The sequence below is a fragment of the Phascolarctos cinereus genome, unplaced genomic scaffold, assembly GCF_003287225.1.
Source record: "Phascolarctos cinereus isolate Bilbo 61053 unplaced genomic scaffold, phaCin_HiC Scaffold_5;HRSCAF=322, whole genome shotgun sequence".
Classification (NCBI taxonomy): Eukaryota; Metazoa; Chordata; class Mammalia; order Diprotodontia; family Phascolarctidae; genus Phascolarctos; species Phascolarctos cinereus.
The window spans coordinates 454,211,278-454,238,250 of record NW_027555958.1 but is presented as its reverse complement, the minus strand read 5'-3'; the positions used below and the strand labels follow the sequence as shown (position 1 = coordinate 454,238,250).

At 48.9% G+C, this 26,973-nt stretch overlaps 1 long non-coding RNA gene across 1 annotated transcript; it reads left to right on the top strand.

Moving 5' to 3' along the window:
• LOC110209371 (uncharacterized) lies at positions 1–21,024 on the top strand. The gene is made up of 4 exons (XR_002324794.1): positions 1–288; positions 8,801–8,940; positions 9,074–9,191; positions 20,801–21,024. It is a non-coding gene; the product is annotated as an uncharacterized LOC110209371 (long non-coding RNA).
• Positions 21,025–26,973: the final 5,949 nt, after the last annotated feature.

Here is a 26,973-nt window from a genome sequence, read left to right as displayed (position 1 = left end):
CAGGTGGGCGTGCGCACCGGTTGAAGCTGCTGGCTGGGACGGGGCAGGCGGTCGGCGCAGGCCCCTGGGCTCAGAGCGCTGTGCATGGATGCCTCTGTGTGTGTCCTGCGCTTATTCACCTACTTCCTCGCCTACTCGTGCGTGTATGCCTTCCTACACATGCTGATTTATCTGTTCCACGGTCTCTTCCGGGAGGAATAGGCCGACCCTTCCCCCGTCCATCCCCCATCCCAGGAGAGAGTGAAGCCCAGGCAGAGTCAGGAGCAGCGCAGCCATTGGGCGCCCGAGGTAAAGGGGCGAGGGAGGCCGGGCCCACCTAGGAGGCGGTGAAGCGCCAGGTGAATGGAGGGATTGGCTGAGCTGGGGCGGGAGCTATGGCCATTGGTCACCCGTAGTAAAGAAGGAGGGTAGAGAGGGACTCACAAGGGGACAGAGAGAGCCTTGCTACTTGCAGGAGCTTGGTGATTGGTCAAGAAAGTGTGAGTGGGGGCCGGGTCTCAGGGAACGAGAGATTAAGCAGGATGCCTATTGGTTACCCAGGCATAAGAGGGAAAACATGCCTTAGAAATGTTTATTGAATATAGTGATTGGCTGAGGAGATGTAAGTAGGCGTGGAGCCTAGGGAATGAGCGCTTCAGCACAGGATTTTCATTGGTCACTCCCTTAAAAATGACTGTTGAATGTGGTGATTGGCTGAAGACATACTAACAGGGGCGGAGCTGAAGCGCCGGCTCTCCATTGGTTGCTCGTGGCAAAGGTGCGGAAATGCCCTTAAAGGTGCTTGGTGGGGTAGGGTGGGAAAGCATGATTTGAGCATGGTGATTGGTTGAAGAGGCATTAAGAGGGCGGAACCACATCGTCGAGCAAGAAGGCCATTGGTTCTCTTATGTAAAGTGACAAAGAAAGAGGCAAAAGGAAGAGTAGCTTGTAGATATTGATTGGCTGAAGAACGAGCAAGGGCGGGAGCAGGACCCCTGGCCTTTATGCCCATTAATTTTCCAAAGTAAAGTGATGAGAGAGAGCCTGGCAGAGGAGGTTTGAGCAGGGCCTGGAGCTCTGAGCTAGATGGAGTAAAAGAGGAGTCTCGGCTGGTGGAGGAGGGGGGCGAGGTGATGCTGGTGATTGGCTACAGGAGTGCAGAAAGAGCAATGCGTTGAGTCTGAGGACCTGAGTTCAAATTCCTTTCCTTGCCCGGCCTCCGTGTCTCCATTTGTAAAATGGGAGAGTTGGAATAGATGATTGTTTCTGAGGTTTCTAAACCTGGGTTTCTAGGCGCTATGATTTCTCCCCCCACCCCCCATGATTGCTGTTGGTTTTTTTTTTTTCCCGTTTTAGACAATTGGGGATAAGTGACTTGCCCAGGGTCACACAGCTAGTGTCAAGTGTTTGGTCTGAGTTCGGATTTGAACTCAGATTCTCCTGATTTCAGGGCCGGTGCTCTATCCACTGCTGCCACCTAGGTTCCCCTTGGCTATTGATTTATAATTGTTGAGTGGATGGGCTGGACTTGAAGGGGGCCAATAGGACTGGCTGAGGAGGTGGGGGAGGGGGAGGAAGAGCCCAGGAGTACTGGCCTCTGGCTGCCTATGGGGGGAGGGGGAAATGGAGAATGAGGTGTGAAGTTGATCATTGGCTCAGCAATGTGGCACTCTAGGAAGGAGGGACTCTAAGGATGATGATCGTTGGTTGAAAGACTTAGGGAAGGTGGGGTTAGAAAAAATCGGGCTGGGCTTGAGGAAAGGAGGAGAATGTGATTGGCTGAGGAAGCGCCAGTCAAGGCTTTGCCGCCAGGAGTGAGGAGCGTGATTTTTGGGTGGGAGTTGGGAGGGTAGAAAATAAACCGGAGGCGGGGAAGGTTAGAAGCCAAGCAACAGGATGTGATTGGCTGACGGTGTCCAGATGGTGATTGATTAAAGGCGAGAAAGACCAGTGGAAGGTATGATGATTGGCTACGGTGAAGCCCCGCGTGAAGATGATGATTGGCTAAGAGAGGGTGGCCTCCGGGAAGCGGGAAATTAAGTACGATGGCCATTGGCCGAAGGCAACGCCGGGGTGGGGGTGGGGAAAGGAATGGGATAAGTAAAATGGACAGAGCTTTTGGGCAAGAGATCAGACGTTATTGGCTGAGGGGGAGGCGAGGCAGGGCGGTACCCCTGGCCGCCCCGGGCTCATTTCGCGCTCGTCCGTGGGGGAAGAGGCCCGTTCCTGCTGTCAGGGGCGCCAACCGTCTCCGGCCCGCCCCTCCTCCCCTCTGTCCACGGCCACGGCCCCCGCGCCCAGCGGCGTTCAAGAACCGCTCGTTCTTGTCGTGGCCCTTTAAGAGGAAGCAGCCGCCGCCGCAGTGCGAGGGCAACAGCTGCGAGTTCGGGTGGCCCACGTACCTGGCGCTGTGCAGCGAGGAGGGCCTGCGGACGTCCCACAAGGGCCTGGGCCCGCTCTGCACGCGCCAGGTCCTTGCGCCGCGGTGACGTTGGCGAGCTTGGAGCGCGCCACGGAGGCGCTCTACGCGCCCGCGCGCCCAAGCCGCGCTGCCAGTGCTGCCAGGCCGAGCGGCTGGGTGTCCCGGCCGACTCGGTGGTGTCGGTGCTGAACAAGGAGCTCGGGCTCGAGGGCGTGGGGAAGGGCTTCGGCCGCGCCTGCCCCCGATCGGCACGCTCTCGGCCCCGCAGTGGCTCGCCTACCACGCGGCCGCGGTGCACTTCGGGCGGCCCAGGCCCTGCGCCGGAAGCTGGGGGTGCCCCGGGCCGAGTGACCCCGGGCGCGTGACGTGGATGTGTGGATTGATTATATTGCTGCTCATTCTTTCAGATCGACTCTGGATGTAGAGTAGGCGTTTTCTAGGGAGAAGTAGATGATCATCTCTGTTCTTATTTTGCTTTGTCCCCTTGTCGTGGTGAAGTTGCCGGTGGCTCCCCTAAACACCTGCTGCAGTTGGGTCAAAGTGGGAAGTCAGCATGGAATGAGAGGCTTACTTGGGACGTTCAGGAGGAAAAAAAGTAAAGAAAAATCTGTGTTCTCCAAATTGCTATTCCGTATAACTAGCTTTGACAGCCGTACGGCCAGAGAAGATCGCCCTGCCTTATATACGTAAACAAAAAGCTTTGCAAACTCCTGAGGTTCTTTTTTTCTTCTGTCGAGTAAAAAGTATGGTTTTGTAAACTTCTTGAAGGGGAAAAGTCAAGTTTGCTGTTCAGTTATTTTTAAATTTTAATTCAGTTATAATAGTTATACTGTATTTGAAGTCTGTTCGACTTAGTTCGGAAGCCACGAACCAAGCCTTAGTTTGCTGTAGCTTACCTATGTCTGTCTGTGCGAATTCTCTGAAATGGGCTTCTGAAAACTAGATCTGTAGATGTGGTGAGGACATTTTAACTCGCAAAGACATCCCGTGACAGTCATAGAGGTGTAGGATGGTATTTGCGTATGTTGGATTATTAACCTTTGTTAGCTAAAGATGTTAATTTGAACCAAAATGCTTGAAAGATGTGTTTTAGACTTTCCCTAAGAATGTTGGAAATGTGTTGAGTGGTAATGAAGACTATAGTAGATAATAAGAACAAAGGTAGGTGAGGTGTGAATAAAAAAGTGAAATTGATTATTATATTTCTTGTCTCCTGTTTTCATGAAATCTTCCATTGGTAGAGCGTAAAAAAAAGTCACGGGCCTTGGGTCGGAATGCTTGGGCTTTTCATTGCATTTGAAATGTTGGGTGGAAAATCCAAACTGTTCTTTTAAGTGGCAGTTGTGATAAGTCTCATTTTACCAAATCGAAAGCATAGATGTGCATTTCTCCCCACAGTTGCCACATTGCTGAAACGTTAGTAGGTATTTGCTGTGGCCAGCAACTCACCAAGTAAAATACTTTCTTAAAAATAACTTAGGGAATTGCTTCAAATTCTCAGCCTGGAGGCTAGGTGAGCCAGGTTGTGGAATTCTGTGGCAGTTCTTGGATGAGGTTTGTAGCCACAGCGACCCCATGAAATTTGGCTGGGGAGGGGTGCTCTAGGAAACTTCTGTAGGACTTCCTGTGCTTACTTAGAGAATATGAAAATCAACCCAAGGGAACCATCTGTATGACCCAGCAATTTCTCATTTACCTGAATTTCTAATTCAGCCTTTTATTGACATTTAATATAAATAACGTAGTCTGGAGCAACAGATGTCTGGTCAGATTCTAGAGCAAGAATAAAATCATAAGATCAGAGAGGTAGAGCTTGGCAGGCCCTTCAGGGAGGTAGCCTGGCGTTATGCAAAGAGCGTTCATGCTTTAGGTCAAATCCTACCCATGTCATTAACTGGGACCTTGGGCAAGTCGCTCATCTTGTGGGCCTCAGTTTTCTCATCTGTAAAATGAAGACTAGGCCTTTGAGGTCCCTTCCAACTCTGATTTTAGGATCCTCATCCCCCCAGGTTATTCACTGACCTCTTGTTGTGGCTGCCTCTGTAGCTTAAGGGAAGCCCTTCAGGATTCAGGAGGTCCATGTATCTATCAATGGTTCTTAGAGTCAACCCAGTGTGTGTTCCTGTTACTATCCTTCTGCTTCAAGGGGTGGTGTTTTACCCTGAGGAGAGGACTGATCTTGTTTGGGCTCAGGAGGCCCCAATTTGAACTCCAGTCCTACCCCTTACTGTTGGGTGACCCCTTTTTCCTTATCTGTAAAATTGAGGGGTGATTGTCAGCCTCTGTAAGGTCCCTTCCGGTTCTAGATCCGTGTGTATCCCAAACAATAGCCCTCCACATGTGTGCAGCTCAGCCTTTTGAGCTGAATCACTCTTAGGGCCCAGACTCAGATGGTCTGATCCTGAAATGCCGTCAGAGGTTTAGTCCAACTACTATATTTTATAGGTTGGAGAGGGCCACTGGCTTTCCAGGTAGCTTGGTGGTTTGATGGTGGAACCAGGACTAGGATGCAGGCCAGCCCTCAAACTGGAAGGCCCCCCTGTCTTCTCTACTGCTTCGCTTCCGGCTGCTTAGACCTTTAGCCTGGCTGAGAATTTTGTGAAGTCCTGGATTCTGGGAGTATTTCAGGCATGCTCATTCACAGCAGTCCTTCCTTGATGCCTGGGATGCCAGGGAGTTGGGGGTGTTACTGAAAAAGCAGGTTTAGGGAAGGTTGAATGAGAGAAGTCTCCGTTTTCTTTCTCTCCTTTCACTCTGATTTTTGTAGTTACTGCGGAAGCTGGCTTAGTGTGTTCCTCTTTTCCCCCAGGTGATGGTTAAAGCAGCTTTCTCGAGGATATAATTAATTTCATGACAACCAGTTGTGATGTCAAGCATTGAGCAGTCCTTTGAGAGGTGAATAAGGGGGGAAAGTAGTTGAGCACTTGAAAAACAAAGGCCATATTTACATGTTAATGTCACCAATGATAAAGATTCGGAAGAATCCGGGGATAATGATTATAATAATGTTATGAATATTTTTCCTTGAGGCGTAAGGGTGTCTTTAGAACGTGTTTCTTCCCACTCTTCCTCTAATTTCTCAGTTTTCAAAGGCAAGAATAATTACTTAAAGCAAAAGGCTATCTCATCTGACTGCAGCACTTTGTTTTCTGTGGTCTGAAAGATGAATGGTTTCTTGATTATATGCAAAGAACTGTTTTAAAAAGGGATTTTTAGCATCATTTAGGGAGGTTTTTAAATCATTTCGTCTTTTTGAATTCTGTCACCTTGGGGAGAGGAGCTGAATGTAACCTCAGTGGGTTTCTTTTATCAGTTTGTTCAAGCACAGCATTTTGTGAACTCTATCAAGTGGGCTTCCAGTTTTCCTATTCCTTTGAAACCTACAGCTCTGCTCCTGTCCCAACATTCGAGGGGAGGAGCTGCTTTTAACTTCATGGAGGGAAAATGATGAATACCTTTAGGTAAACATCAAAACCAAAGTAAAAATGGAGGCCGATGATATACAGGTGGAAAAGTCTTCTAAATAGCTTCCCCTTCTCCCCCACTTCCAAGCTCTTCTTTTCCTTCCTTGAAAACTTGAGGATATAATTGGAGAGGAGGGGCCCCGCAAGGTGAAAAGGCAGGTGTTAGCGACTGATAGGACTGGCACTTTAACGTCTATACAAGGGAAAGCTGTTTCAGGCTTTCAGAGCAGGGCCTGAGTATAGTCCAAGTGCATGCAGCCTGGTCTCCTTCTATGGGACTCTAGGACCACTTAGCAAATTTGGGACGATTAGCTCATCCTGTGAAGGAGATAGCTGAACAGCTCTTAGCTGCCTTCCTCATAACTGACCTTTAAGGAAGCCTGAGAATGCAGATAAGTGTTGTGGTGATGGGTCTGTGGGCTTGATACAGAGTGTGGTCCAGTCTCATGCCATGATTTAGACCAGTCCCAGACGGATCAGGGAACTTTCCCAGGGTGACTTACACTGGTGGTAGAGCTGAATTTTTTAGGTATAAGACACTGGCTGTCAAGGATGTATATAGCCTAGGATTTAAAACAAACAACATCTCCAATACAGATTTTTATTTTTAGTGATTTTTCAAACATACCATAGCTTAAGACAAGGTTACTAGCATGGGGCCTAAATTATTCCAGGCCTAAAAAGAATAGTGATGGAAACTGGTCCTAGGAGTTATATATATGATATATAACAGTATGTGTGATACATAATAGTATATGTGATATATGAGTATACGTGATATATAATAGTATATATGAGATATATGATATATAACAGTATGTATGATATAAAATGGTATACATGATTATGAGTATATATGATATACTCATGATATACTCATATGTATATGAGTATATACATATATGTATATGATATGTGAACAGTGTATATGATATAGAACAGCATATGCTATATAACAGTATATATATATAATAGTATATATGTGTAACAGCATATATATAATATATAACAGTGGATATGATATATTATACCATATATTATATGTAACAGTATATGTGATATATAATAGTATATAGGATATTTAACAGTATATATATTATATAAATTATATATAACAGTACACATATGATATATAACAGTATAGTGAACTCTGGGTAAGGAAACTCCCTCTACCATCACCTCTAATTTATCTGGGATCTATCTGTTCATAGCTGGTCATTTGCATATTGACTTCCCCATTAGACTGTGAGCTCCTTGACAGCAGGAGCCATCTTTTGCCCCTCTTTGTATCTTAGCACAATCAGTGCCTGGTACATAGTAGATGCTTAATAAGTTCTTATTAACTTGGCTTTTTTGCAGCTCATGGGTGTCTGACCCAAATAGAAACAGGGACACTAATCTGTCTATAACACTATCTTTATGGGCCACACATCGCCTTACTTTTAGAATGTATTATCTACCTTTTATTTTAATTTATTTTGTTAAATATTTCCCGGTTACATTTTAATCTATTTCTTGTGGAGGTTGGGAGTGTTGTGGGCCTCATGTAGCTGGGTGAGCTGAGTACCACCTCTGCCTAGAGATCTGAAGGAATACATCCAGTAGGGGTCAGGTGGTATCTGAACCCAGAGATTTTTGTATTTGAGATTGGCTCCATTCACTAATGGGGCAGCTAGGTGGCACCATAGTGCGCAGAGTGCTGGGCCTGGAGTGAGGAAGACTCATCTTCCTGAGTTCAAATCTGGCCTCAGACACTCACTAGCTGTGTGACCCTGGGCAAGTCACTGAACCCAGTTTGCCTCAGTTTCCTCATCTGCAAAATGAGCTGGAGAAGGAAATGGCCAAGCAGTCCAGTCTCTTTGCCAAGAAGACCCCAGATGGGATCGTGAAGAGTCAGACACAGCCGAAACAGCTCCACAACTGTCCACTGATGCCCACCTCAGAAATCGTGCTCCTTGCTGCTTGGCGGATCCAAGAAGCAGAAGAAGCAGGAAACAAAACGACCACTCTTGGGGCCCTGCCAAAGTGGGATTTATTTTGCCTGATGATGAGTCTTGGTATAAGGGCCTCTTCTTTTTTTTTTTTTTCTCAGAGGTTAAGTAGGAAGCGGGGAGGCTAGGAACAGGGTGATGGTGGGGGGAGGAGGAGGAGTCGTACTAGTAGGAGTAATGAAAAGATGGTCATTGGAGCATCTTTTTAAAAAATGCACAGAAGGGAACAGAAGAAAGGCCAGAAAGAGTCACAGACAAGCACAAGCCTAACCTATTACATATTTTCAAAGAAAAGCAAGTTTTCCAGAATAGAAACCTGTAGTTTCATGTACAATCCTACCTATGGAAAGTCCCATAATTTGGTGCTTAAGTTCAGAAAAAAAAGAAGTAAAATTTAAAAATAAATGATGCTCCTGAAAATAAACATTTTTGATAAACATGGACATGATGACGTGACCCGAGTGTAACCTGTAGATCCGTAGCTACATCTAACCAGGCTCCTCGGCAGAAAGGCCCCAAAGACCTTCTGTTCTGTTAGGCCCCTCATGCCCTGTTGGACTGTTTTTGCTTGTCTTTGGGGGATGGTTTGAAAGTCTTAGAATCAGAGATCGAGAGCTGGCAGGACCTTAGGAGTGCATTGAGTCCAGCCCAGAGAGGCTGTGCTTGGCCTTCGGTCACTTGGAAGTCTTTAAAATCAACACCTGCCGGTGGCAAGTGTTTTTACAGCTGGGGGAGAGGCCCGAGGATTGGGCAGCAGGGCTGTTGCAGGGTTTGTCGTGGAGCCTTGCAGAGCCTCTTTTTAGCACTGACCTATACCATAATAACAATGATAACAGCCAGCATTCACATAGTGCCTTAAGGTTTGCAGAGCATTTTTCATTGTCTCATTTGAGCCTTCCGACTCCTCGGTCAGGTAGGTGCTTTTATTTATGTTCATTTCACAGATGAGGAAACCAGAGTCACAGAGTATCTGAAGCAGGATTGAACATGGGTCTTCGATTCCGGGTCTGCCTCTTTATCCACTGTGCCGTCTGCCTACCTCATGGCCCCAGGACATTGTATTCTGGATCTGTCTATCTAGCATGTAAAAGCAAAGTCGTTTTTTTTTTTTGCCTTAGTTTTAAGAAAAATCAAATGTTTCACCATTTTTAGTGTGTGTCTTTACCTTTTGTTTTTCATTCTGTACTTTTCTTTTTTTCTGCTTCTCGTTTGGCCAGACACAAGCTTTCTTTCAAATCCTCCAGAAATCTAGATGATTCACCAGAGGAACCCATCTGAAAAAAACAGATTAAAACAAAAGGCATCAAGCATTGACTGGGTCGTGATAACTTCTCTGTAAGTACCATGTAATCAAGCGAACACAGAATCTCGTGGGTTGGTTCCAAGAACCCCTCTGGGATAGAGCTGAAATGGTGATGGCCCAGAGGCAGGGAGCCTCCCAGGAACCTCAGTAGCCTCGTTTTCCCCATCCCTGACACTTCTTGGTGTTTCTCCATCCTCCTCAATTTGCTTCCAGAGTCTGTCTGACTTGTCCATTCACCAGCTGGCCGCCATCAGTACATGTGGCCCCGTAGCCAGTGGGCATCCTTAAGACCTGAAATGAGAGTCAGAAGCTGCCCCTCTCCTGTGGTATAACTGGCGTAGACCCGTCAATGCCCCTGGACTAAGAACCCAGGGGAAGGCTGAGGAACGTGGGCTACATTTCATTAAAAACACATCAACTGAGAATCATTTAAAAATTAAATGATGCCCATCCCAAAGTGTTTAGCTGTTAACTAGGATGTAGTGAATTGGGAAACTGGGAGGGAACCAGGTCTGGAGGTTTTGTGTTGCTGAAGCCTTCCATGGCAAACTCTATTTTCCCCCAGCTTTTGTGCAAACTGGTTTCTTTTACGAATGTGTTTTTGGTATGCAAATGACTCCTGTGGCTGTTGGTGTGTGAAATACAGCATGGAAGAACTGGACTCATGCTGAGGCCTAAGAAACCAGCCGTGGTCTGATGGTTCCCATGAAATGCAATCTCAACAAATTGGATACTTTTTTCTTAACCGTTCTTTCTAATAATTTAGGACATAAGCAAAAATTAACACTGTTCTGCTGTCAGATTTTGAATTCATGTGAGGAGAGTATGCTTGTTGAAGCTTGTAATGAACACGATCCGTGGTGTTTAGGGAGAACGCCGGCAGGGAATGCAAGCGATCAGAACTTCTAAAGATGAGCCCAGGCCTGGGCTTTGGCTTCTGGGCCTAGCTGGAGACCGGCGAAGCTGCCTGCTTTTTTGGGCGTCATTTGATATTCTGGGAAATGTTTCCCAATTACTGTCTTGGCACATCTTTTTCAGAGGTGATGCAGTAAATGGAAAAGTGTGCCTTTAGAAATGAAATATTTCTTCATCATTTCACAGAAATGCTCTTCTTCACTCTTTGGTCATAAAAAGGTGATGCCTTGGCCCCCCAGGAGAAGACACCAGAAGGCCCCTCCCCCACTTACAGAACGTTGTATGATAGTGGAAGCGTTTTGTGGGGCATGTTATCCTCGGATCCTCAATTTGTGGGGAGGCAGGTTAGAAAATAAGACCCCAGTGTCGCCGAGTGCCAGGTACAGATTAGAACCCAGGCCCTTGGGAACTTTCCCAGGACTTTGTGACCCTCCCCTGTCTAGGCCTCAATTTGCTTATCTGCAAAATGAGGATACTAATAGTATCTCCCTCCTGGGATAGTTATGAAGATCAATGAGATAAAGCGTGTTGAACTGCTATAGAAATGACTGTGCTGATGATTATCAGAAGAGGCAGAGGCACAGCCCAGGTGAGGCGGCTTGTGCTTCTCCCTCCCCCTCCAGCTGGAGCCCTTCTTGGCCTTCCCCTTCATTGGCCAATCCTCCTGGCATCTTTTCCAGGCTTGTTCATTTTACAGAAAAAAAAAAAAGGCTTTCAAGTGAAGCAGTTTTCCAGAGGAAGCACCCCGAGCTTTAGAAATAGGCCTCAGGGACGTGTGCTTCACCGCAAGGGGTGCTCTCAAGTTCAGGGCTTCTGGATTGATTCTGGGGATCCCTAAATGTTCAGTTCTGTTTGATTCAACAAGTATTAACGAGATACCGATTGGCCAGGGGCTCAGTTGAAGACTGACTGAGTGCTTGCCCTCCAGGCACTTAGGTTCTAGTGAAGGGGTGAGACTTCTGTACAAAGAGGTATCTCGAGGTAGGGTGAGATGGGAACAAAGAAGTGATGCAGATGGAGGTAGGAAAGGCAGCTGATGTTGGTCAATATCTGACATTTCTGTGGCCTCTATAAGGATGCAAAGCTCACTGCCTGCATTATCTTCTGGAAGAGTCAGCGAGCACCTGGTGACCAGGAAGACCTGCCTCGGCCACATCTTGTCTGGGGGTGTGGCCCAGGCCCTCCCTGCAGCATCCCCAGGCTCGAGGGTCCCACCACTTCAGGTGTAGAGGGAGTTTGCTCGTGGGGAATGCCAGGCCTGGATCATGGAGTGTAAGGGAAGTCTGCCTGTGGGGGGGGGGGGGATGGTGGCGTGGCTCACGGGGAAGCAGAAGAGGCATCTTTCTCCCCTTCTCCCCCCCCCATTCCTGCAGGATGGGAGGCAGGACAATGGGATTGAGACTGTTCTGCTCTCCTCAGAGAGAGGCTCTCTGCCTGCTTCTAAGCTTAACTCATGTTTGTCTAGGGGACATCATCAGAGTCCAGCTAACTTCAGATCACTGTGTCATTCGTGGCCACAAGGGGCCACCAAGTTCCACGTCCAAGGCTCAACCTCTGATGTAGAACAAGAGACAGACGCTGTGAATTCCTTCCTCCTCCAGGCCCCATGACAGAGCTTTGTTTGTCTTTCAAAATCCAATTTGACTTCCAGAAACGTGCTGTGTATTGAGGGATGTCTCTCTCTTGAGATTAAGAGCTCATTTTCATTGATAAATAATGTAAGCCAACAACATTTACAGTAAACTTTGACCAGCCTTTCTCGGATCTAGAAATTCATTAGTAACTTTTTAAAAATCTGGTAAATGCACCGATTTGGCATCTAATTCACAAGCATTTAATAGTCTGAGAACAACCATAGAACTTTGGTGTTGATGGGCAATTAGAAATCACTTAGTCCAGGCAAGGAAACTGAGTCAGTAGTTAAGTAACTTGACTGAGGTCCAACATCAGGCCTAGAACTCAGTTCTTTTGACTGGTGCTCAGCTTGGCCCCCCTCAAAGGTCAAAGTGAGGAACATTAATTAGAGTCAGATTTCAGAGAGGCAGATTTGGCTTGGTGTCAGAAAGCTTCCTGCCAATGAGGGACGTCCCAGAGTGGGATGGAATGCCCCAGGAGGTGGGCAGCTCCTGCCTGAAGCAGATGCTAGGTGGCCACTAGTTGGGGGTGGAGGTCTAGGCTGGACTCGGTGCCCTCTCTAGTCCCTTCCGATCCTGAGGCTCTGAGTTTGTAGAACTGGACCCTGTGTGTTACCTCTGACGAGGAAAGTGCAGACTATCCCAGATGAGATCTACCTTGGTGTCACTGTAACAGGAAATAGTCATTAGAAAACTGACTTAACAGGTGGCTTTTCATCCATTGTCAGAAGCTTGAAGCAGTAGGTGTGTTATTTTCCCCTCATATAAAAAGGTAAAGACTTCAACCAAGCCGTTTTCTGTAGGCCCAGAATCCAGTAAGACCAAGTGGGATGTTCCTCCCACCCTGGGAACTAGCATTTACCAAATAAACACTTGAAAGTGTGCCCAGATTCCTGCAATCTTATTAATACAACAAAGACCCAGGAGCTGTCGCAGCCCCAAGATTCCCATTTACTTTGTAATTTTCAGCATTCAGATAAACACACTGTGCCTCTACTCACAGACGTCAGGAGAGGGGACAAGCTAAGCCGCCCTCAGAGGGGTCAGTGCATTGCTTTATGGTGTCTGGACATGCCGATAGACCAGTTTGATTTAGCAGGCATTTACTCAGCACCCGAGGAGTATGAGGAAAGGCCTTCTTAGGCGCTTGGTGGGGAAGCCTCTGCCTTTCAGGAGTTTGCAGTCTAGTGGAGGAGGTGACCCACAGACGCAGACGAAAGGTAGCCTCACATTTAGATACCAGATCACAATGCTAGTGGAAGAGACATTGCATGGCTGTCCCCCAGTGATCGGTCCCTTATTATTCTTCAACGGGTAGTAATAATCACGTCATTTCTCCACCTTTTGACCTTTATCTTCACCCCGCCCCAGAGGCAGGCAGCTCAGGCATTATCCTGCCTGAGGAGGAGCAGAGTGACTGGCCCGGGGATGACAGTCTGGGCAGCAGGAGGCGGCCTGTGGCAGTGCAGAGAGGGCTGGACGCAGGGCCAGGAGGCAGCTGTGCTCAGAACCTCACAGAGTACTTCACCTGCCTTCAGGAGGCCAGCTCTCCTCTCTTGCCTCTGGGCTCACGTGCCAGCTCCTCTGCCCTTGGTTGCCTCACGGCCAGGCTGCAGCCCAGCAGGTGGGCGTCCAGGCTTGCAGCCTGGCCGGTCTGGCCCGCTCTGTTGTCTCGCGGATGCCGCTTCCCATCGCTGCCCCTTAAGCTTTTTTTGCTCAGGCTGTTCCCTTTAGTGTGGCTTGTCCTGCTCGCTTGTCTCTGCCTGTTAGAGTGCCCAGCTCTCTTTCAGAGCGTAGCTCAGGTGCCCTCTTGGACTCCTAATCCTGGAGGCTGCTACCTCCCTCTAAAGCCGGGGTGGGGAGCCTGCGGCCCTCTAGGTCCTCAAGTGTGGCCCTTTGACTGAATCCAGACTTCACAGAACAAATCCCCTTAATAAGAGGATTTGTTCTGTAAAACTTGGACTCCGTCAAAAGGCTGCACCCGAGGATTTATAAGGCCCCATGTGGCCTCCAGGCCACAGGTTCCCCCCCGCCGGCTCTTCTTCGATGGGTGCATGTCTCCCCATCTATAATGTAAGCTTTCTGATGCAGGGGAAATGGATTTTTAGTATTTGCCTGGTGAATGTTAGGCACTTCCTAAATGCTTATGGATGAATTGATAACTGTGTGACCCTGGGCAAGTCATTTAACTTGTTTGAGCCTCAGGTTCCTTATCTGTAAGACAGGAGTAATAATACCCAAAGCCCTGGATGGTCAGAGGGTGTCCAGTCCAGTCCCTGATCTGTCACACTCAGCTGGCTCCCCACCCTGCCATGGGGGCAGGCCATTCCCCTTTGAGGCAGCATCTTGTCCCAATCTGGGGCTCCAAGACTTGCTACCCCTGGCTCCCAGGTCTCCCCTCTGGGGCTAAACAGAACCCACCGGACCCCTCTTCCCCAGGCTCATCCTTCAGCTGCTCTCAGACCCTGATCCTTCCTCCCCTCTCCCCACCCGCCAGTCTGCTCTGCTCTGGGCCACAGGGCTCCCAGTTCCTTCAGCTGATTCTCACACACATCACCGTTCCCCAGTCCTCTGGACATTCTCTGCCCCGGCATCTTTCTGAAAACACTGCACCCAGAACTGAGTCAAATGAGACTACAGATGGCGCGTGCCAGCTGGAATGGCAGGCAGGCCTCTCGTGTGGGAGCGCAGCCTAGGTGCTGTTGGGACAATGATAACTTCATCAGCCTTTGAAAACCCCTCTGCTGCTCTTCAGAGATGCAACGTCCAGTCAGCCCAACGGGGGGAAAAAACGAACAAACGTATACCTAAACCATCAAACGTCTATTAAGCACCTACTGTGTTCAGAGCCCAGTGCACCCTGAGTTACAGCCAGTGTGTAACAAGAGGATTTCCTGTCAAAAGGTTTTTCTTATTTGGGGAGGGGAAAACAAAACAAAACAAAAGAAGAGATTCTACAAGACATTAGGGAAGAAAGTGTTTTTGGTGATTGGCATCTCATTTCCCAGATGTAAGTCACACCCCCTCCCCATGAGCACATTATAGCTGAGCAGCAGTTGTAGGTGAAAAAATATTCTAATTTATGTTGAGCTTGTCATGTAGTTGTCGCTTGCTAAGAGGCCGTGTGGAATACTGATTCCCTCTGTGCGGCTGTAGATGCCTGTGAGGGGAGAGGCTTCTTTCCTTGCGAGCTGGTGAAGACCTCTTGTTCCTCAAGGCGCGATGCCCAGCGCGTCCCCTGACCTGTGATGACCTCCAAAGAGAATTGAGGTCGAGTCCCTAACCGCACCAGGCCACTGGGGGGAGGGGGTTGCCAGACCTCCCCGTAGATGCTTCCTTTGTCCTGCAGCTATAATTAGGGCCGGGATTTAGATTCTGAATGGACTGGATGGGAACCGTGTTTGGTTGGCAGTTTGTGTCAGCCCTGCAAGAGGCCCTAATTAGCCATCACTTTAAAGGGCCCAGCAGCTTTCTGAGTTGACACTGTTAGAACAAGGCCTTGAGGTACTGCGGGGCTAACAAGGTTCTGACACGGTGTCCAGGGTAGACATTCTTAGGGGGTGCTTTCCACAGGAGAGCATTCTAAAAATGCAAGACCGTGAAGGCACACCCTCCTTAAGGAAGTGGGGGGATTCTGTTATGCATGTAATGAGGCAGGGTTCAAATCCTGCCTCAGGTACATAGTAGCAAGTCACATACTATCTCTCAGCCTCCACTTCCATATCTGCAAAATGGTAATCTTGCCTAACAAGGTTGAAGTGGGGTTCAAAGGAGACAGTAAGGATGACCTTAAAGCCAGGTGACATAGACATCTTCAAGCTGTGCTAACAAGCTTGTTCCCGGCCCCTCCCTCAAACTTGGAGCTGCCAGATTGAGCAGACTGTCATTCCAGACCCCGAGTTTGTCCTGCATCCCTTAGAGGGGGAGGCGTTTGTCACTGGGCGTTAGAAGGAGGCAAAGACACGGATGTGTGCACTCCGCCACAATGATGAGCAGAGGAGACAGGACCCCGGGCGTGCTGGCCAGCCCGTCCTTCCACTGGTGCCTTGTGCCTGCCAGTGAAACTGTCAGTCTGCCTTTGTCAGCAGGGCCGGCAGACACTTCCACGGCGGCACCTCCACTGCCGCTGTGCTGGCTAAGGGCGGCTTGAACTGAAATAGGGGCACAGCAAGGGGTCTTCTGTGTGGGAGGCATCAGGCCCGCTAAAGCATGGCTTCCTTCACTGGGCCCCCCCAGGAGCTCCTTCCAGGAGGGATCATGGTGCAGTAGATGGGGCACGGCCTCAGCAGTCCTGGGTTCCTGGTCCCAGTGTGGGCCTCAGTTGTGTTCTTTTAATTTTTTTATTAATTTATTTTGATTTATGAATGATCACTTCCATAAGCTTTTGAGTTTAAAATTTTTCTCCCCCTTCCTCCCCAAGACGGTGAGCAATCTGATATAGGCTATACATATATGTTCCTATTAAACATTTTCATATTAGTCATGTCATAAGGGAGAATTAGAACCAATAGGAGGAACCATCAGAAAGAGGAAACAAAACAAAACAGAAGGAAAAAATAGCAAATAGTATGCTTTGATCTGCATTCAAACTCCATAGTTCGTTCTTGGGATGTGGATAGCGTTTTCCATCATGAGACCTTTGGGAATGTCTTAGATCCTTAACACTGATGAGAAGAGCTAAGTGTGTCAAAGTTAGTCATCGCACAGCATGGCTGTTATTGTGTACAACGTTCTCTTGGTTCTGCTCACTTTGCTCAGCATCAGACCATACAAGTCTTTCCAGGTTTTTCTGAAGTCAGCCTGTTCATCATTTCTTATAGCACAATAGTATTCTATTACATTCATATACCACAACTCATTCAGCCATTCTTCAATGGATGGGCATCCCCTCAATTTCCAGTTCTTAGCCACCAAAGAGTTATACATGTGGGCTCAGTTGTGTTCTTACCATGTGCGCTGCCTGCAGGCTGTTGTGAGAACTGGAGGGGTCTCCAGAGGCCATGGACACTTCCCACCCTCACCCTGTCTCATTTTACAGGTGAGGCAACAAGAGTCTCAGAGAAGTGAAATGTCTCTAAGTGTTGAAGATGATTTTGAGTCCAGATCTTTCCCCCTCCAAGACCAGAATTCTTTCTACTGTGCCTCAATTCTGTGTGAGCAGTAACAAACTCCTTAAAAACACATCCAATTGATGTAATATATTCTCATATTCTATAATCATTTCCCACTTCCCTCCTCCCTCCTTTCTTGAGACGCAGGTAATCTATTAAGCAAAAGTGGCTCCTGCAGAAACCTCGCCTGGTGGCATCACCAGGTCCCGATGGGTGCAGTGAATCACACGTGTTCACATTGGCGGGATTTGGAGTTAAAATATGCGAAATGTGGCCATTGGTTCCAACCCAGTAGAAACGTACAGTAGGAGCTGGCACGGTGCCAGCCCTTCAGGGGATGTCATTGGCACCAGTCGAGTCAGACTCTTCTGTCCTTGGAGTCTGTTGAATGGTCACTTTTCTGGGCCTGTCGCTGGTTTTTCCATGATTCAGCAGCCAGCTTCCTCAGGGAACCTTTTCATTTGTCTAATCATCATCACTGGGTCTGTCATGCCTTTGGTTCTGCTTTTTTGCTCTATATTAGTCCACAGATCTTTCCAAATTTCTCTGAATTGCCCGCTATTCTTCATTTTTTACTGCACAATAACATTCTGTTATGTTCTTGTATCATGGTGTTTTCAACCACTCTCCCAAGTGATGGGTACACATGTGGTTTTCAGTTCTTTGCTGCCACAGAGACTGCTGTTCTGCGTATTTAGTCACATATTGTACCTTTGTTTCTGTCTTTGATTCCCTTGTGAGTTATGCCCAACGTTGAGATTTCTGGGTCAGAGCATATGGACAGTTTAGTCACTCATGTAATTCCATCTTGAAATGTGGAACACTCGGACCACTTCTGAGCGCGTACGTGTGCCTGCCTTTCCACAGCCCCTCCAATGTTGATTATCCTCATTTCTTGTCATCTTGCCGATTTTCACGGAGAGATGTGAAACCTCAAAGTTGTTTTAATTTTCACTTCTCTCGCAGTGATTTGGACCATGTTTTCATGTGGTCATTTATATCTTCATCTATTCTGTTTTTGTGATTATGTTCATTTTTTGGTAAATTTTTTATCTTCATATATTCTTTAGAAAAGTCTTTGTTCATGTTTTGACCACTTAGCTATTGAAGACTGTACTTAGTACTTTCAGCCAGCAGCTACCCAATGGAGAGTAGTAGAATAGAATCTTAGGCAATGGAATCTTCATAAATGTTGAATGAATACATCGATTTTTGTTAAACGTAGCACACAAATCGGTTATAGGCCTCAGCTGACCCAGGGGACAACTGGGGGAGAAAGAAGCCTTGGTTTGCCTACCTCTAATTGGCAAAGGGAAGGAAATTGATGCAGGAGGAAAAAGATCCAGAAAATGGGGGTTTGCGTGCCAGTTTGCCAGCAGACCATGCTGTTGTCTTGGTTCTGTGATAGCTCCAGAGGCCCATGACTTGGGGTCAAACCAGTTTTGCTTCTCACTTCCTGTGGGACCTCCAGTCTTGTCATTTAATACCTCTGAGCCGCAGTTGCATCGTCTGTAAAGTGTGTGGTTGAATTAGCCCAGGGCTCCTTAAACTTTTTTTGTGTTTTGGACTCCTTTGGCATAAGGCATCCAGCGCATGAGACCCTTTTCAGAGTCATGTTTTTAATGCGTAGCATGCATGAGATTAAAAAGGAAACCCACTATATTAAAATAGTTGTCTTTTATATATGTTAAATATTAAAATAGCATATATAAAAACAAGTTCGTAGGTCCCTGAAAACTATCCATAAACCCCTTGGAGGGTCTTGTAACGGATCTTAGAGATCGTTCAACTTGCTGGTCTCTACGGTCCTTTCCAGTTCCAGATCCCAGGAACCGAGGTTTCCCTGACTCTAAAGCTGACTTTTCACCATACCAGGCTGCCTCTCATCTTTCTAAGATATAACTCTGAAACCCATCTGTTCAAAAATAGCTTAGGCGAGTGCATATGCTGATTGAGCCCATAAGCATCTATTCCTCGTGAGCAGTGGGCTGGGCCCTGGCGTGTTTAATGAGCCAGTGAATGAGGGCGTCATGTCGAAAACCATCTTGCCTCCTTATTGATAGAACTGGTGATTGTGAGCCAAAGAGGATGGTAAAATGTGGGCCAAACGTCTGGGCATCATTTGGGAGCTAAGAATGTGAAACGATGCAGGTAGTTGGAGAATAAGACTGCGCTGACCAGATGAATGTGGGCAGGGAATCTCCGGTGCATGGTGATGGTACATCTGGGAGACGGGAGGCTGGGGAGGGAGCAGCTCCATTCATTGTATATGGGGTTTCTCTGTACGGCAGAGAAGTTTTGTTTTTAATTGCAAAGCGTCTGGTTGGACATTTATTACTCCCCTTTATATTCCCAATAAAGTGCCTTTGTTAAATCACAGTTATGTGAACAATGGCATGTTTTACACTTTGCTGTAATAAATCAGGATCTGGGGAGCATTGCAATTAAAACATAAAACACCAGCAGACAGAAAGTTGTAATACAAAAAAAAGAAAGAAAGAAAAAAATAAAGGCAGAATTCTAGGATTTGAGAGGGGGAAGGAGACCTAGGGATCAGCTAGCCCAACAGCCTGGTGAGGAAACTGAGGCCCAGAGAGGTCTAGTGATCTCTCCGAGGTCACACAGCAAAGTCCTGGCAAAGCTGGGACTAGAAGCCAGGTATTCTAAATTGCTTCTGGTCCCGTGCCCTGGGGCCAGATAGAGCTAGAGGCTAGAGAGAACAAGAGAAGGCTAGCAGGCCTTGGACCCATGGCACAGAGGAATGGAAAGTGGAGTGCTTAGCCTGGAGAAGACTCGGGGCCCATGGAACTGCCTTCAGAAGTCAAACGGTGTACAGGGGAGCTGGCCAAGGATGGAGGAAGGGTCAGCAAGGGTCAGAGGGCAGGAGGGAATTAGAGCCACCCTTAAGGGGAGGGGCCCGCCTTGAAAGCGTCAGGATTCCCTGCCATGGTGGTCTTCAGACAAAGGCTAAGACATGAAAGGACTTGCTACTCAAATTGTCTTGCAAAATGCCAGGAAATCTTGAGGAAATTCCTTTCCCCAGTAGCCTGTTTTTAGAAACGTGCTGTTTGCTTCCTATGGAAGCCGCAGGTGCCATCCCTTATGAGCCCAGCATGCCCCAGGTAGCATTGTTGTCAGGCAGTGCCATATCCTGGCCAGGCCCTTGACCAGGGCTGGGGCCCTGGACCAACGTACTTCCTCATTCTGAGTCTGTTTGCTTATCTGGGGTAATACCAATTGTGGAGCCAGCAAGTATCTCTTAAGTGCCTGCTGTGTGCCAGGCACTGTGCTGAGCACAGAGGATGCAAAGCCCTGCCCTCAGGGAGCTCACAGTCTGCAGGTGGACACAACATGCAAACAGCCCAGTGCATATAAGGTACCTATAGGAAAAGGCAAAAATCATTTGAGAGAGAAGACACCAGCATTAGGGGAGGCTTCCTGAGCTGGGGAGAGGGGCGTTGAGGGGAGACTGAAGAAAGTCAGGAGGCAGAAGGGGTTTGGAAGAGTGAGTGCTAAGGGCTGGGGATTCAGATAAAAAGGGCAGACAATCCCTGCCCTCAAGGAGCTTGCCCTCTCATTGTGGAAGTTGCTGAGCCTCAAGGCAGAAAGCAAGGCCAGTAAGGCCTCAGGCTGCAGTGGTGGGTGCAGGCCAAGCCCAGGGCCTTGCTGGGCAGGCCCTGAAGACTGGTGGTAAGTCCTAGAGGACCTGCAGCTGGGAAGGCCTGGCTGGGCTCGCTAACCCCAAGACGACAGTTTGTGACTTGGGTCTCATCCAAAAGATGTGATCGGTCCAAGCAGTCTGGGTTCTCTTGGGGCAGGGAGAGGATCACCTCCTGATAGTGGCTTTGTATGATCTGATGTGCTAGGCGAGTGCAGATGGTTCTGACGGTGAGAGGCCCCATGTGTCTGACCCCAAGATGTGCCTTTAACTTGTGACTTGGAGGTGCTTTTAAAATGAGTTTCTCTCTTGCTCTCTCCTAGGCCTCAGCCCAGAAGACACTGCTTTGGGTAAGATGTGAGGCCTCTGTGGCATTCTCCCAACGTGGACCTTTCTCAGTGGTTGCGGACATCCTCGGAGGCTCCTCTGGGCATCCGTGACTTAAAAATGCCTCTATTTGATTGCTTGTCATGGCTTTAGATCTTGTATTTTCAAATGGTTGACAATCGGTATTTGCCTTTCTCTGACACTCTCTAAATTTAATGAAGTTGGAAAAAGATGTGCGCTTCTTTTTTGTGATAAGGGCCCCCAGCTGAGTACAGTTTCAGCTTCAGTCTACTCAGTGCGCAGTGGAGGAGAATAATTACCCTTTTAGTTCACACCTGATACCTCTGCTAATAGAGGCCTGCCACGAGCCGAGGTTTGCTTTTTTATAGGGACACCGTATCATGTAATTACCCCCCTCTCTTATTTTTCATTGACAACACTCCACATCCTCCACAGGCTCTTTTCCGAACCATTGCTGTGTGCTCAGGCTTCTAGTTAGGATCCGAACGAGGTTTGTTCTCAGAGGGCTATCGTGGGGGTTCACTGCCACCCACGTTCCCTCTTTGAAATCTCAGGCTGTGGATTGTGTACAAGATGGCCACAGAACGGTCCTCCAGATCCCATAGAAACCCTCGAGGTAATAGTGCGTAGTCGGTGTAGGACAGCCTTTATTCTTTTCTACAGAAAGTGCAAGAACTTGTACAAGGGCTTGTGGTTGCCTCATCTCACAGGGGCCAGACATGAGTGCCACCATTTTCCTCCTGCTCTGGTAGGCCCTGCATTCTGTGGGATGCTACCCTGAGGTTTCCCTCAGAAGAGAAATAGGATTGGGATGGATCCCATAGGATCAGGCAGCCCACCAGTACATGGTGGTCAGTCTCTCCCTCCTCAGAAACCTTCCTTTACAGGCTTCCAGCCTAATGGTGCTCCTCTGAGGCCTTGGTCTGAGATGGCCTGCCAGTCAGTCATCCCCCCCGTCCTACCAGACCCAAGCCACCCTCTTATCGTGTGTTTAGCTCTTTGCTGCTGCTCTAGCTTTGGGGGCCACGTGAGGCTGGTTCAGGGATTCCCCCTTTCCCAGGTGAAGGGCTAGATTCTGGGGCTGTCAGATGTGCGGTTGTTAGAGAGCCCCAGCAAGCCAGCTCTTCTGGCTGAAAGTCAAGATTCTGGGATCAAACAGTCCAGGTTCAGGAGCTGTCCTCGCTTGGTCCCTTCTCGAAGGTTGGAGATAGAATGCTCCCAGCCTCGTTCTCCTCCTCTGCAAAATGGGGGAATGATGATATTTGCACTCCCTATTTGACAGGAGGAAAGGACTTCATACACCTTTCTTAAAGCTCTGTAGGAATATGGGAAAGAGGAACGGAATAGGCATGTATGTAGCGCCTGCTGTGTGCCAGGTCCTGAGCTAAGCGCTTTTCAGAGATGATATCGCATTTGAGAATATAGGACATTCTTGGAGCCTCTTCTCAAGGAGTTTACAAACTGAGGGTGTTGGCAGGACGTGAGCCTGATTGACAGGTACAGAGGGAGAGGGAGACATGATAAGTGCAGAGGAGATATCCGTGGGAGGTGGGGTGAAGAATCTGCAGAGCAAACTGTTCCACTCAGGCAGTGGGTGGGTGGGGGCTTGGAAAGACTTCATGGTGGAGGCGGCATGCCCTGGGCCCCGAAGGAGAGACACTAGCTAGAGACTGGAGAGGAGAGAGAATAGAGGGGTGGAGGGAACAGGCATTTATTAAGCACCTACTGTGTGCCAGGCACTGTCCTAAGTGCTTTACAAAACGTGATCTCATCTGATCCCCACAACAACCCGGGGAGGTAGATGTGACTGGGATCCCCATTTTACAGTTGAGGAAACTGAGGCAGACAGAGGTGAGATGCCTTGTCCAAGGTCCCACAGCAAGGGCCTTCCCCTGGCTCTGGACTCAGATCTTCCCTACTCCATCCCCAGCACTCCATTGGCTGAATGGAGAACGTTGTTAGCAGAATCACAGAGAAGGGAGTGGGCTGGGCAAGAGCCACAATGATCAGTAATTCTGTCTGGGGCCTGGATTGGGAGCCCATGGTATGGGGGAGCCAGACCGTGGGAGGCCTTGAAGGCCAGGCTTAGGCATTCCTGCTTCATCCGGTCAAGAATGTGAACCACTGCTAGGTGGCATGGTGCATGGGTTGCTGCTGAGTCAGGAAGACCTGAGTTCCAGTTCTGTTCTAGACATTTCTTAGCTGTGTGACCTGGCCTCAGTTTCTCCATCTATAAAATGGGGATGATAAGAGCACCTACCTCCTATGGCTGTTGTGGAGATCAGATGAGATATTTTAGTTAAGTTGCTTTTCTGCAAACCTCAGTGTGCTCTGTTAGGAAGATGGGCCGCTGGGTGGCACAGCAGATAGAGCACCGGCCCTGGAGTCAGACGAACCTGAATTCAAATGTGACCTCAGACACTTAATAGCTGTGTGACCCTGGGCAAGTCAACTTAACCCCGAATGCCTCAAAAAAAAAGGAAGCTGACCCATTCCTGACACCCAATAGACCCAATGCTGGTTGGCTTCTTGATGACTTGGGACTGAGAGCTGTTTGGATGTGGGGCAGGTGAGGAGGAAAGAGACCAGGTTTCCTCAGTTCTGATGCCATCGACGCAGGAGAGAGACGTGAGGGGAGGAATGAGCTCAGATTGAGGAGCTGGGCCAGGACATGCAGCACGTGGGCATGGGGGCTCTTGGGAGAAGTCGGGGGAGGTGGAGAGAAATAGGGCCGGGTCATCTGCACAGAGGGATCATTGGGGCCGGGGAAGCCAGGGAGGAGCAGTGCCAGGGGTTTGGCCAGGGAAGGGCAGTCGGGACGCTCACCAGAAGCTGCCGGCCTTGGGAGCCTTGTGGACAGTCATGTGGGGAGGGCAGTTCTGTCCACTTCTCCCACGGCATGTGGTGGCCATTGACTTCATCTTGGTGTTGTTTGACCCAGCATGTCCTTCCCTAATTTCATAGGATGGAGAGCGTCAGAGCTTGAGGTGATCTTGGGCATCTTCAGGAATGGGGAGGATGTGCTCACCCCTCAGCAGACCTCCCTTGGAGTTCTGAGTTCAGGTCTGGACACTACCATTTAGGAAGGCTGCTTTTGGCTAAAGAGAGATGGGGAATCCTCACCTTCCAGGCCAGGGTGCACAAAGGTGGGGAGGTAAGACAGCCTGGGCTAGGTTCTGGGGGGCAGAGAATAAGCCTGGTGACCCAGAGCAGAGAGCTCATGCAGGGGAGTTGTGTGGGACAGACAGCAAGCTGAAGAGACAGGTCACAGACCAGTGGGGAGGGGCCAGAGGGAATTTGGTCTCTAACCTCTAGGCAGCGGGGAGCCATTCAGGGGTTGGAGGCAGGGGAGTGATGTGGTGCAGGATGGGCAGGAGCGGGCAGAAGTCTGAAGGCAGGGGACCCAGCTATCCCCGGGGGTTCCAGGGCAGATTAGGGGGATGGCCATGGGAACAGGAAGGGAGAACCAGATGCAGGGGCGCTGGGAAGGAAAAGCGGACAGGCAGGTTCTTTGCAAAGAGGACATTAATCACGACATTCCCGAGCTCTTTGAAAAGGTGAAGCCTGTGCTCCATTTTCTCATGGAGCGCTGAGAAGCCCAGGGACGAGGCTGTCACCTGGCTGGTTTCTCTTTGGATTTGCTTTCTTTGTCTGACACGCCCAGTCCAGTCTTAATGCCTGGAGATCATTATGTTGGACAAGTGATCTCTGGATAGATTAAGCCACAAAAGTGGCTGGCCCAGCCCTCTGCCCCCTGCTGAGGCCTGTTCAGGAGCTGGGCTGAGAGCTTGGCTGGCCTAGAAAGAGAAATGAGCCCTCCCTGCAGGTTGGTGAAGCTTTGCTCCTTCTCCCCACTCGTGAGGGCTGTGCCGACTTCAGAGGAGTCAGTGGGGTTGCTATTGCTTTTTAATACCTGCACGTTAAAGGAAAACCATTTACAAAGAGAAAATTAAATGCTTGCACTCCTCAGTAGGCTGAGGGCTGGGGAGGTGCTTGATAACATCTGGGAATACAGCCAGTCAAAAATAATTTTCAAGACCCCTGATGGGAGAAGAGAGGCACTGACCCCATTCAAGGTGATTTCCCAATGGAACAGATCTCTCCGGCTAGACCCAAGCAGCAGCTAGCTGGCTTCTTTCCTCCCTAGGACCATGTTATCTGAAGCCACTCTCTGTGGACCCTTCCTTAGAATAGAAGTGTATTCTGAGTTGCAGGGTAGGCATTGAAGGCTGCCTTTGGGGTCACGACCAGGGCCAGTGCCAGCCAAGCTTGGGATGAGGCTCTGAGCTTCTCCACCATGAGATGGGGGTGAGGTGCTGGAGGGGCCAGCCCTGCTGCCCCCTGCACTGGGCAGACTGAATCTAGAGCAGGGGTAGGGAACACATGGCCCTTAGGTCCTTGAGTGTGGCCCTTTGACTGAATCCACACCCACAGAACAAACCACATTAGTAAGAGGATTCTATTGTGTGACATTTGGAATCAATCAAAGGGCTGCACTTGAGGACCTAGAAGGCCACCTGCGGCCTTGAGGCTGTAGGCTTCCCACCCCTGATCTGGAGTGCTGGGGTCAGTTCTGGGGGCCACAAGTTAGCAACAGTATTGGTTAGCTGGAGTGTCCAAAAGAGGGTCACCGTCATGGTAAAGGGCCCATGGTCCATGCCGTGTGAGGATTGAGTATTCCCTCAGAATCCCTATTTTCCAGCTTCTCAGTCAAACTGCGGTGACCTAGGCCGCCACTCTTCTCCCTGGGTGGTCACACCCTTGATCTTGCCATGACTCGCCAGGGGCACTTCCATATTCATGAGCTGTCCAGGGCACCTCCACTCTGCCAGTCGGTGTCCTCCTCGATTTCTCCCTCCCTTCATTACCAGTTCCTTTCTTTCTTCCCTGGCAGCTTCTCCTGTACACTCCCCTTTCCCCACTCACAAAATTCACCCCCAAGGTCAGCCCTCCCTCCCTCCCCCATTATCAGCATGCGTCTGGGCCATTGTAACGCCCTCCTGACTGGTCTCAAGTCTTCCTCCGCTCCATTCCATCCTGCACACCACCATCGAGGGAATTTTCCTAAAGTGTAAGGGGTGATGCCAGTAAACTCTTGATTCTCCCTGTTGGATCAAATGTAAGTTCTCATTTTGGCATGCGGGGTTCTTCAAAACCTGCCTTTCCAGGCTCCTCCCTCCCTCCACTTCTGTCCATGCTCTCTGTGCTTTATAGACGCTGACCAGCTTGTTCCCCATGAAGGACACACCATCTCCTCTCACCCCACCATCGCACTGGCTGTGCCTCCTGCCTGGAATGCTTTCCCTACCTCCCTTCAGCACTCGGCTCAAACACCCCCTTCCCATGCCCCCAGGTGCCTTCTCCAGGTGCTGGGGCCTCCTCCAATCCTCTTTCCATCTACCTTCTATCTACTTAATTTTTGATGTCTTGTTTTCCCAATTAGAATGTGAACTCCTTGAGGGCAGGGACTTTCCCCCCCCCCCCGACCTTTCCTTGGCATCCTCAGTGCCTGGAACATACTAAAAACATCTTAAATACTTGTTGACTGATTTTGCCAGTGCAAAATTTGAGATGCTTACAAGACGGCCAGTGAAAAACGTCCAGCAGGCAGTTGGGGTGTGGAATTGGAGCTCTGGAAGAGATGGGCTGAATAAATGGGTCTGGAGATGATTTCCATAGAAATGATAATTCCGTGAGAGCTGATGAGCTCACCAAGGGAGTGAGTGCAGAGAAAAAAGAGAGGAGGGCCCAGGGATTCTGCGGTATAAGGGAGACGTGAGAACAGGACGATGGGCAGGAGGTACAGAGACATCACTCATTATGGGGAAGGGCTTCCTGGCAAGTTGGGATGTCCACCAGTCAGCCAGCTTTGATGAAGCACGTAGGATGGGCCAGGCGCTGTGTGAAGGGCAAGGGGAACAGAAAAGGAAAAAGAATGTTTCCTGCCCTCAGGGAGCTCATGGTCCTATGGGGAAGACATGTAAATGATGCCTCATGAGGTGGTGAGCTCCCCATTCCTGGTTAGATGGCCACTTACCAAGGGATATTTTAAGGGGGATTCATGCTCGTGTGGAGTTGGGCCAGATGACCTCTCAGAGACCCTCAGAGCTCTGAATTTCTTATTTGCTCAGGGTAAGCAGTAAGTGCT